The sequence below is a fragment of the Megalobrama amblycephala genome, linkage group LG7 (assembly GCF_018812025.1).
Source record: "Megalobrama amblycephala isolate DHTTF-2021 linkage group LG7, ASM1881202v1, whole genome shotgun sequence".
Taxonomy (NCBI): Eukaryota; Metazoa; Chordata; class Actinopteri; order Cypriniformes; family Xenocyprididae; genus Megalobrama; species Megalobrama amblycephala.
This window is the reverse complement of record NC_063050.1, coordinates 54,604,256-54,616,442: the sequence shown is the minus strand read 5'-3', so window position 1 is coordinate 54,616,442 and position 12,187 is coordinate 54,604,256.

The window sequence follows — 12,187 nt, the reverse complement described above, 5'->3', positions numbered from 1 at the left end:
AACAACTGTTTTGATATATTTATGGACAGAAAACAAATTATTGTTATATAGCTCAACACGTTTAGTCTTATTGTTTAAATCTAATTTTCTTGATTTTTTATGAGTACCATGCTTTACCATGCCTCAGAGAAAAACACTATTTTGTCAAGTAGCTAACATAGCATAATCAGATGCAGCTTTATTTTTAGTAGCAGTAAGAATTTTCTCCATCATACAATCTGTTTTAAAATTAATTGCATGCCATTTATCAACACAAGCCGTCCAGCATTTATTAATATGATATTCTAAAATCGATCTTACTGCAGTGTGCAACAAGTGTCTCATAGCAGCCACAGAGCGAACACACAGATTAACGTTATAACATCAATCTCAACACACTCAAATGTATCTAATATGATAAACAGAGCTGTGTTACCTTATTCTTTTCCACCAGATGTGAGGTGAGACCACATGTCCCAAGATTCTGCACTCAAACTTGGCATCAAGCTATGCCTTTGTTTTGAATAGGCCTCTAGAGACCTCTAACGGACAGAAAATCCTACATATTTCACCTTCAATGTCTAAAATGTTACAAATGCGTTATTTTAAATGTATTCATTATGTAAATAATTGTTTGAAATTAATTACTTGTTTTGTCCAGAGTTTTTAAACAAATCTCTGTCAAATACATTTTAAGTGTCAGCCAGCACCTACTGGCATATCAATGTAATGCAATCTTTATTTGAAGCTTCAAAGATCCCATTTACCCATTTTGATTTCTGCAGCAACATCAGTGTTTATTTCTGGCCAGGGTCTGCTAAAATTGGCAAATGTGCTTCATGCTATAGGTGTTTTTTTTTCTTTCCTTTTTACACTGGAGTTAGTTACTCCACATTTCAGTTTCTTGGGTCTGTGCTATTCCGTTTAAAGAAAACAAACCAGAGTGCCTTTAGTTGCTTTTTGACGGTTGTGTTGAAGCAGGCAGAAATGCGCAAGTGCTGCTCAGTTCGGCCATATTTAATATTCATATTGACTCATGAGTTAAGTATGTGTGCTAAATCTACGCAGATTACATAAACTTCGCCAGCAAACTTATACAAGTTGTATTTGGAATAAAAAGTATGTTTGATTCAGTGAAAATAACATTAAAGGTGCCCTAGAATTAAAAATTGAATTTACCTTGGCATAGTTAAATAACAAGAGTTCAGTACATGGAAATGCCATACAGTGAGTCTCAAACACCATTGTTTCCTCCTTCTTATGTAAATCTCATTTGTTTAAAAGACCTCAGAAGAACAGGCGAATCTCAACATAACACTGACTGTTACGTAACAGTCGGGATCATTAATATGTACACCCCCAATATTTACATTTGCTCATGTTCAAGGCATTAGACAAGGGCAGGACGTCTGGAGCTGCACAGCTGAATCATCAGACTAGGTAAGCAAGCAAGGACAATAGCGAAAAATGGCAGATGGAGCAATAATAACTGACATGATCCATGATATCATGATATTTTTAGTGATATTTTTAAATTGTCTTTCTAAATGTTTCGTTAGCATGTTGCTAATGTACTGTTAAATGTGGTTAAAGTTACCATTGTTTCTTACTGTATTCACGGAGACAAGACTGTCGTTATTTTCGTTTTTTAAACACTTGCAGTCTGTATGATTCATAAACACAACTTCATTCTTTATAAATCTCTCCAACAGTGTGTAATGTTAGCTTTAGCCATGGAGCATACTATCAAACTCATTCAGAATCAAATGTAAACATCCAAATAAATACCATACTTATGCGATTAGACATGCTGCACGACGAACACTTTGTAAAGATCCATTTTGAGGGTAATATTAGCTGTGTGAACTTTGTTTATGCTGTTTAAGGCAGTCGCGAGCTCCGGAGGCGGGGAGCACGAGAATTTAAAGGGGCCGTATCCTGAATCGGCGCATATTTAATGATGCCCCAAAATAGGCAGTTAAAAAAATGAATTAAAAAAAAATCTATGGGGTATTTTGAGCTGAAACTTCACCGACACATTCAGGGGACACCTTAGACTTATATTACATTTTTTAAAAAGACGTTCTACGGCACCTTTAACAACGTTGAATCAACACAAGTCAGCCATGTCAGGCTAATTAACAGTCCCAAGCTTTACATATCGATACTTGTGACAATTAAATTAAGGTAGTCATAACACTACTTTACGAGATTCTTGCATTAAGGCATGTGGGTAGACCTAGCGGAGATGACTCTACTCAGTCGTGCGAAGCCAGGAGGAGGGGTTTTTTTTACTGACAAGGCGTGATTCTCATGATTTCATTCACCATGACCCTGTCCAGAGACTGTCCTCTCAGACAGTCCTCCTCAGACAAATGTTTTATGCTTATTATATATGAACATTGCTACATTGTTATCATTACAATCGGTTGTCGTAGCAACTTTTGAGTGGCAAGATGGTGTAAATTTGGTATTCTTATTTGCATTGATATGACAAAAGACTCCCCTCATCCGAATATAATTTTGTGATCCAATCACAAGTGCTCAGCCAAGACGCATTACCGTTTACACCTGGTACTATTAACAATGCGTTTTAAATTAGTCTTCTGAGAGTCATATTTCGTCACACTCTTCTTAACCTCTGATTCTAAAAATGTGTAGGCCTAAGCATTTGCCTAACTGAGTGAGATATTTCTAATGTGCTTGCTTAATCCACTGTATTTGTGTTTCTAGAAGTTTTGGTTTGGTCATAGCTCTATTTCATGAACACACACTGTCAGGCATTACTCTGAGGTACAAAAACAAAACGGTACTATGTACTTTTAAAATACTAATATGTACCTTTAAGGCACTAATATGCACTTTCATACCCCCCCCCCCCACACACACACACACACACATACACACACACCCACCCACCATACTCTAGACTGTGTGTGTTTTAATGCTTCCTCTGTTTTCATTAGCACCTCTTCTGCTCTTGGCCCACCAATGCAGCAGTAATTGATAATTAAAGAGCAATAACTCAGCAGTCAGTGCAATCTCTCAGCAGGAGCTGCCCACCCTCAGCACACACACTTATGCCAGCATGTGCCCAGACAGCACACGTTAACACTACGCACACACTGACAGTTGAAATTCATATAAAGAACTGTGGTATGTGATGGTTGGATTATGACTACACTTAAGGCATTAAATATGCATATCTGAAATGTATGATAAAATACAAATATTATTGAACACACACACACACACACAAATTGGGTTTTCATGTTTTATAGGGACATACTGATTTTTATCATTATCACCTTACCCTAAATACCCATCACAGAAAACTTTCTGCATTTTTACATTTTCGAAAAACTCGTTCTGTATGATTTATAAGCTGTTTTCCTTATAGGGACCAAAAAATGTCCCTATAAGCACAAGGATTTGGGATATCGCCATCTTTATGGGGACACACTTTGTCCCCATAACGTAGGGGATACCTGAAGAGTGGACACACACACAGGTTTGTTTTGCTGTCTTAGTGAGGACATTTCATAGGCGTAATGGTTTTTATACTGTACAAACTGTACATTCTATCCTCCTACACTACCCCTACTCCTTAACCCACCCATTACAGAAAACATTCTGCATTTTTACATTTTTGAGAAAACATTGTTTAGTATGTTTTAAAGCTATTTTAACTAATGAAATGTCCTCATATTTCATGTTTACGTCGTAATACCAGTGTAATACTCATGTCATTATACAAATTTGTGTCCTTTTAAATCACAAAAACAAGCACACACACACACACACATACACCTCAATCATTAGTCTCACAGGTATCCTCTCCAAGTACATAATGGTCAGGCAGGGGCTGGCAGTGTAATAGATGTAATTTTAGGATATAGCACATCCAGGGTGAAAGGGGATTTAATGTTTCATTTTAGAAGCGATTTGGAGAAATTTTTGCCCCACAAGAGATTCTTAATGCTCCTCTCAGGTGATCGCCTCCCTGTCTGGATCCTTTTACAGTTCAGGTTCATTGTTGGATATCTTCAGAGGCAGGAGGTGTCTTTAAACATCAGTGGTGGGGAATCTTGGCTGACAAAGGGTAAATGTTCACATTGTTGTTCAGATCAGAGAAACAATACAAAGCTATCTATCTATCTATCTATCTATCTATCTATCTATCTATCTATCTATCTATCTATCTATCTATCTATCTATCTATCTATCTATCCTTTTCAGACAGGAACAAAATATTAATAAAAGTAACCATGCTTCACACATGCTTTTGATAGTTTCTTCAAGTAGTTGAAATGCTTACTACAAGCTTTGTGTAAAGCAAAATAGTATGTTATTATCTGCCTCAAGGAAAAATGCAGTTCAAAGTATACAACAAAGCAAGAGTTTTCATCCTGCTGGAAGATTATTATTATTGCATTCAGGGATTCTGAAAGGCCAGATGAAAGGCTGTTCCATTGTGATGGGTGATAACTAGTACCTAATGCTTGTTCCTGAAATAATTTACCTTATAATTTAAAAATTCAAAGCTCACACCAGAGTGATCATGGTAAAGATAAGCTTAAAAAAACAATCCAATGTGTCAAGTATTGTTCTAGTCAAGACCACCTAAAGCGAGACCAAATCGAGACCAAGACCAGTGTGTGTCGAGACCAAGACAAGACCAAGACCAAGACTTTGGGGGGTTGAGACCAAGACAGGACCAAGACCAAGTCAAGTCGAGACCGAGTCAAGACCAAGACCAGACTAGCACTCCGAAAGATCCACATTTACTGCCTGAGAAATGTCTTATTTTTAATCAATAATTATAATTAGAATAATAAGACTATATAGAGCTGTTACCAATCAATAGAAATTCACTAACAACAAAATTCATCTTTACACTGCAGAAGTGGAACAGAAGTTGCATCTGAACTGGTACAATTACAAATGCATAAATAATGTTAAATGATTAATGTTTTAAAAATAAAATTTTGTTTATTGAACATTTTTAAAATAAAAATAAATAAAAATAAAAAAACAATATCACATTTGCAATTGTGCTCATATTTATGAAAACAGTCATCTTTCTTGTTATATTTCTTAATTGCTAATTATATTATTATAATATAAATATCAAGATACAAGTATTTTTTACAATCATATCTTGAATATTTTGGGCATTTGTATGAATTTTGGTGACATTTTTGACACAATCCCTTGTTGATTTCTGACCCTGCACAATACATCCAATCAAATTAATGATGTTAACACATAAATCAGACAATGCAATGGAAATTTAGCGATATCCCAGCAGTTGTGGTCTTGACCGGTCTTGAAATAAAATCCCTGAGACCAAGACAAGACCTAGACCAAATGTAGCCGAGACCAAGACAAGACCAAGACCTTCAAAAATTTGTCTTAAGACCAGTCTCAAGTACTGCAACACAAGTGTATTTTATTGCGTTTTAATTACTGTACACTGAAGAGCAGGTGCAGAATACAACAAATTTTATTTAATACAATGTCGATTCACCTACTACTAAATGACTAGCTTCTACATCTGACAGTTATACAAATTCACACTTTATTGCTTTACAATCCAGTGAACAATATGTTTGTGCAACGCAGGCTGTGTTTGAAAGACAAACCATGAGACTATAAAAGTCAACTCATCCGATCTGCCTTTTTGCATTCATTCATTCTCATGTGCTGTCTCTCTTTTCTTCCTTCCTGCCATCTCCTTTGTCCTCAGATCTCTATCTTTCTTTTTTCTCCTTTTTTTCTCTATACCTCCTTCTTTCTATCTTTCTCTGGGATAGGCCTGTAAACCCCTCCCCCCTCTCCCATTACTGCTGGATTTATTGGTGCAGGAATCGAAGTGAATTCAGCACCTTTGCTGGCTTTCTAATGCCAAACACAGCATTAAAGATCACCAGTCACATGGCTCTAACACCAAGATGAGCACTCCACATATGGATCTGGTTAACACAGCCGCAAGGCTTTGTTAACAACCAAACCAGTCACAGTGAGACTAATGCAAGAACATGAGACAAATGTGCTAGACTTATAAGGTAATAATGGACAGATCAACTTCAATCAATAAAACACTTAGGGTTTTCATTAGGTAATCAGAATGACATGGGCTTTTAGAGCAGTAGGGAGTGAGAAAAAGTTGCATTTTAAAAAGGTCAATAGCTATTTGCATGCTCACCCCAGCAGTCAGCTTGAGGGGAGGCACAAATGAAGACACTGACTCTCATTTGTCTCAATGTTCATTCACTGATCAGTTTTACAGGATCATGATGTGATCTAAACTGTAATCTAAATTATAAAACTGAGAATTCCATGCCTAATTACAGAAAATCCTTTCTCTTAAGCATTCATTCACAACTCAATAATCCAAAAGCAACACTGGTTGCTATTTGTAAACGGTATGTTTGTTTTATCCTCCAGGTCACAAACCCTGTTTGGAAAGCTCAGAGGGGTTATATATTCATGCAGCCCTGAATCATTTAGGAGAGCTTTAGACATGGACAGTATATGCCATTTTGTTCATTTATAATGTTTATAAATGAAGAAAAAGGCTGAAAAGTACTGGTGAAGAAAAGAGTGTGATTTCTAGGAGTGAAAGAGAGACAGAACAGGTCTAAGAGAGAGAGAGAGAGAGAGAGAGAGAGAGAGAGAGAAGAGAGCAGACAGTATGAGGAAGGATCATATCAAGCTTTAATAGAATCCTGGGTCGGTTATGATCTGTACTCTCCAACTGCAGCTTTAATAAGAAAAGCTCTTTGCAGGGGGCAGATTAAAAATATAATTTCCTGACTTCAGCTTCTTTTCTTGTTACAGGCATGCGAACGGGAAGGAAGTTCATATAGGGACACACTGCAGAAGGTATATATAATGACAGAGAGAAAAAAAACCCAAACATATGTTCACAGACACACAACTACACTAATGCATCAGTCTGCAAAAAGATTGATGCACACATACAGACAGACAGACAGACAGACACAAACATACTAACATGCATATAAACAAAAAAACCACACAGAGACTCACACTCACTGACACAGGCGTTCTAAAGCTGGTTTAATCAAAATCTGGCAGCATTGCTTTGATTTGTTTTCCTTCTCTAATCTAGCAGACTGGCTGCCTATATGCAACACACACACACAAATACACATGCATAAATAAATGAGTAGCTTTATAAAATACAAAGTGATAGTGCTCTCTTCTGTTCAATACCAATCTCCGAACTCCATGACAAATCCTTCCGATTTCATTGTCACTCACTGATTATGATGCATTAATGTCATTATTTTTTCCATGGACAGGTTTGTAGTCTACATACAGGCCTATATGGGCTTAGTTCAGTATCAAGACTGATATTTGGGAAAGTGATGAATGTTCTAGCTCACAGCTGAGCCAAGCATGGCCACAAGGCATCTGCTCTTCCCGCTGGTGTCATCTGGAGATAATAAGCCAGTCCAGCTGGATTCAAGACCACAGCCAATGCACCGCCCGGCAAGGGGTTTGGAAAGATGTGACCACCTGCACAGTTAGAGAAGGTGTGAGTGGAATCTGGCAGCACCAGTGGTTTGACTGAGGCCTTGAGGTATAAGAGGGGGGAAAAAACAAAAATGCAAATGCAAATGTCATTGCATTGAACCTTCTATGAAATAGTCTAAAAAAAAAAAAAACATGTACAGCCAGGGATAATAAAGAAAACTACCATAGCAGACAGGGAAATTACAGCTGAACTTTGGCATTCAGTACTGTAAAGGAAACGGAGGGTGAGTTCTGGCAACCTGTGGATGTAGAGGGAGTGTGTGTGAGACTAAGAGCCCCCTGCTAGTTTGATCTGCCACCTGAGGGCACTAGTGTGGTATAAGCCAGGTATCACACTCTGGCTGTCACACACGCTGAGCGCAAAGTAACACATTTTTAGTTACACGTCTGCTCAGGCGTGACAAATACACACAGCCTCAGCATGCAAGAAGGCTGCCAAAAACCTTCACTGCTTATAATCATAGCAGAACTGTAAATTATTTGCTATTTTTTCAGTGAGAGTATGAAATAGAACACTAATTTTATGTAAATCCTTGGGTAATCATACCTGTGATGCACACCCCACAGAATAAAAAAAAAAAAAAGTTAACTCCTTTAATATTTATATTTATTTTCAAGAAAGATCCTGCCCCAAACATATAAGCATTATTGTTTCTAAACGTTCAGAAACAATGTTTTGTTCAATAGTTGTTTCCATTATGTTCATTTATTGACAATGAACTGCACAGATTAGACATTTCATATGCATTCTACTTTGATATTTCATTTAACACTGTGGATTTACTTTTTTAAAAAAAAAAAAAACCTTGATAGCAAAACACAACCAAGATTCAGTCCATGGATCAAAGACAAAAATTGAGTGTCCATGAAAGAAACTGAATATCTTTCAGAAATCTTGTTTATTAAAACGCATGGTTCTCAGAAATGTACACTTGTATTCATGTTGGTTTCATAAATACATTATTACCAAATTACCATAATACATAACTAAGGGATAGTTCACCCCAAAATGAACTTTTAAGGATGTTAACATGTTCCACAGAGAAGAGAAGTCAGTTTTGGAATAACATAAGGGTGAGTAAATGATGACATCATTTTCATTTTTGGGTGAACTGTTCCTTTAAAAATGTTTTCTTTTCAAGAATTGAATTTGTTTAATTATGCTTTTTTTCTACACTTATTTATTCACTTTTTTTCTTCACAAGACATTTCTATCACCCTGAAATTAATGACATTCATGCCTCTTCAAAATATAACAGAATGAATTTAAATTCAGCTGTGTATTCTTGAGTATGTGAATTGCTTTTTTAATATATCCCTTAATAAATGAATAGATCCAGAAAAAAAATGTGTCATGTCATTTACCCTCAAACCTGAAGCTCTAATAATTATGTTGGCTCTGACTATTATGACTATTTGATGTAATGGAACCACTAACTAACCTGTGATCTGCTCTCTATCTGAACCTTAGAAGTAGAACCAATTAAATGCATTCTATTATGAGCTGGATGCTACGTGGGCCTCATGAGCGACTTTGAGCTAGAGCGCTCTGAAGTAAACCGGACAGACTCTAAAATCAGATTGTCTGAGATTAATTCCCCCTGACAGTGCATCTGGACTACACGTCTCCCGGCAACCTGAGGAGGGTGGGCTCTGCTGTGGTAACCAAAGAAGAAGCTTCCACAACTGCAGGCTGTCTAGATACATAAAAGCACCCAACACACACACACACACACACACATAGATGAACTTCTACAATACAGACCACACACTCTCTGCTACCTGAGCAGTGAAGGGTTCCAACCTTGTGTTTATTATCCCCCGGTACCTGTTCAGTTTCCCAGTAACTGTACGGCTACACAACTCTAACAGTGTCTCAAATAACCCTGAAACAGCACCAGTGATAAAAGAGTCATGATCTTTTCTTTCTCTGAATTTGTCTAGTTCCCACCCCCACCCTTTTCTCCTCCAGTTTCTAAAGCTAAACACATTTCCAAATTCAATTTCCAGTGTCGTGAGGATCATTTCTCTCTATGTGCTGGATGCATGTGATTCACAGTCGGACTCTCCAGAAACATCAGACCTACCGCTGTGTGTTCTGAACTCATGACCCAGCAGTGTGTCAAGGTTCCCATGCAGAAGATTTAGAACCTCTCTAGAGCTGATGTAAACTTTTTACATCTATTTCTCTACTTTAAAAAGTCAATGAAAACTGGCTGGTCTTAGACAATACAAGAATGGTCAGCCAGAGTTCAAAGCTATAATGCCAACTGACAGTGTGAACATTAACCTCGGATCCTGTCCATGTTACTGTGTTTGCTAGAATAGAAGCACCAAGAGGTGCTGAGGTGTTTGATAACCCAATCACAAACATCATGATTTGAAAAAACTGTTTAAAAATGTTGGCTTGATGGGCTTGAGACAGTTTTTTTGGAAAACAGAATATAAATAAGTTTTGAAAACAGAATGTAAATAATACTATAAATGATGAACTGCACAGCACTCAGAAATGGCAGGTCTTGGAGTGAGGTCGTAACAAGGTTTGTGAATGTCATCTTCACTGTAATAAAACGGCATCCTTGTCAGAATGTAAAAGGTCAAACCCAACAAGTCAAACCAGAGTCACGAAACAGACGAAAACAAATCTGAGTCTGCCATGAGTAAGGTAGCCTACTGCATGCATGTGTGTTTGAGCATTAGTACATGTGTTCAGCCACACAAATCATATCTGTCAGCTCTTCTCTCTAATCCCAAAAGCAGTGGTTTGGCTGCATGTACTGAGAGGGTTTTGTCACCATCTCAAATATACTCTAACACACACAACAAATCACTCGGGCCGTTTCCTGGCAACCAGAGGGGTTCCAGAACCCCAGTGGAACCAAGAGAAGAAAAAAAAAATCAGCCTCAGTGAGGAAATTGATTTGGTGAACTGCTGTACAATACTGAAGTCAATAGCAGAAAGGCATGCGCATTGATTTGGCTTAGTATTATCTTTACAGAAACAGAAAATCCAAAGCAACAGTACAAACCAACAGCTGAAAACACGACTACTCCAGCAAAATTATTTATACATAAACTAGGAGCCATCGCTTGTGTATTAAAATGAGTCTCCGCATCTATTTTCCTTTCTCCAGAACACCGTATATTATTATTCTCCAATCAACCACTCCCTTTTATTTTTCCACTGCTCTTTGGCTCCCTCTCGTGGTAGAAAAGAAGTGGAAGTACAAATCAATCGATCCGTCAGTCCGTCCGTGTCTCTCTCTCTCTCTCTCTCTCTCTCTCTCTATAAGCAAGTCTCACCTCTGACCTTGATTTTCATAAAGCACTTTTGTCGGCTCTATAAGCCCTCTTGTGATGATTATTATTGTTCTTCTTGTTTACATTGTTAAAATGCCTACTAACATCTCTCACGTTATAAGAAAACACATTTTTGTGGTATAGTATCAATGAAGGACGTTGCAGCTGGACAGGGTTTTTTGTGTTAAGGAAGCACAATTCTGTTCATCCATTTATTGATGAAAAAAGTGTTTATTTGGTGTAGTTAAGCTGGCCTACACATCAATAGAGAAGAAAAATAAAAAGGATAACAAATTCAAGAGATATACTCTATAATATAATACAAATATAATATACAATAATAGTATACAAATGGTGAAACAAATGTCAAAGGTTTTCAAAGGAAATACAATATGCAATAAAAGACAACATTTACATTGTAATGCGTATTGTCTATAATTCACTATACAATAGTTATTCAATCTCAGTTTTAAAACTGTCTGTTTTCAAACTGTGAAACGTAAAGCATTTTGTTTAAGTTAAAAACATTCCCAATGACAGACAGTTTGGTCTGGTGGAATGCATAGGGTAGTCAGATCAGATACAAGGCTTGAGGGAAAATGCTCTATATCCTCATTCTTCAGATTTCTGTGCAGTAATGACGTCTAGTTTGCATTTTTCTTAAGTTGAACAAAGAAGTTTATTTGTGAGCCTGAGGTAAACAGCACTATTAAGTATAATATTAAGTATAATCAACACTGAAGTTTGCACTAGTGCTATTGAAAATAACTTTTTAAGTAACTGGCTCACTCTAAACAAAAGTCTACACATTTTTACACCCAGATAGTCATTGTGAAATCCCATTAAATATTAATCCATTTTGCCGTTGTGAACAAGTTATCTTATTTAAATTATTTCAAAATCCCTCAGTGGATATGATTTATGAGCTTCCTTCAGTGTAAATGTTTAAATGCTTTTTTATTTATTTATTTATTTATTTATTTATTTATTCATGCACAGAACATTCAAAATAATGGAACAGTAAGAGCAGACATAGTTACAGAAATGATAAAGCATAGTATGCACCTTACCATCATGTCCCAATAAAGCACCTTATATACCCGTTCCTAAACAATACTTAAATATTTAGAAAAATATTTTACTTTAAGTTCTGGTATGTATACTGAATGATAGTCATGGAACCCTCAGGGTTCAGCACAGGAAAAAATGCCTAAAACGGACAAATGTACTAAAATCTACGGTTGTAGCATTACTTTTTTCATGTACTGCACACAACCATTCAAAAGTCTCTTATGCTCACCCTTTATTTGATCAAAAATACAGTATTATTGTAAAATAATAT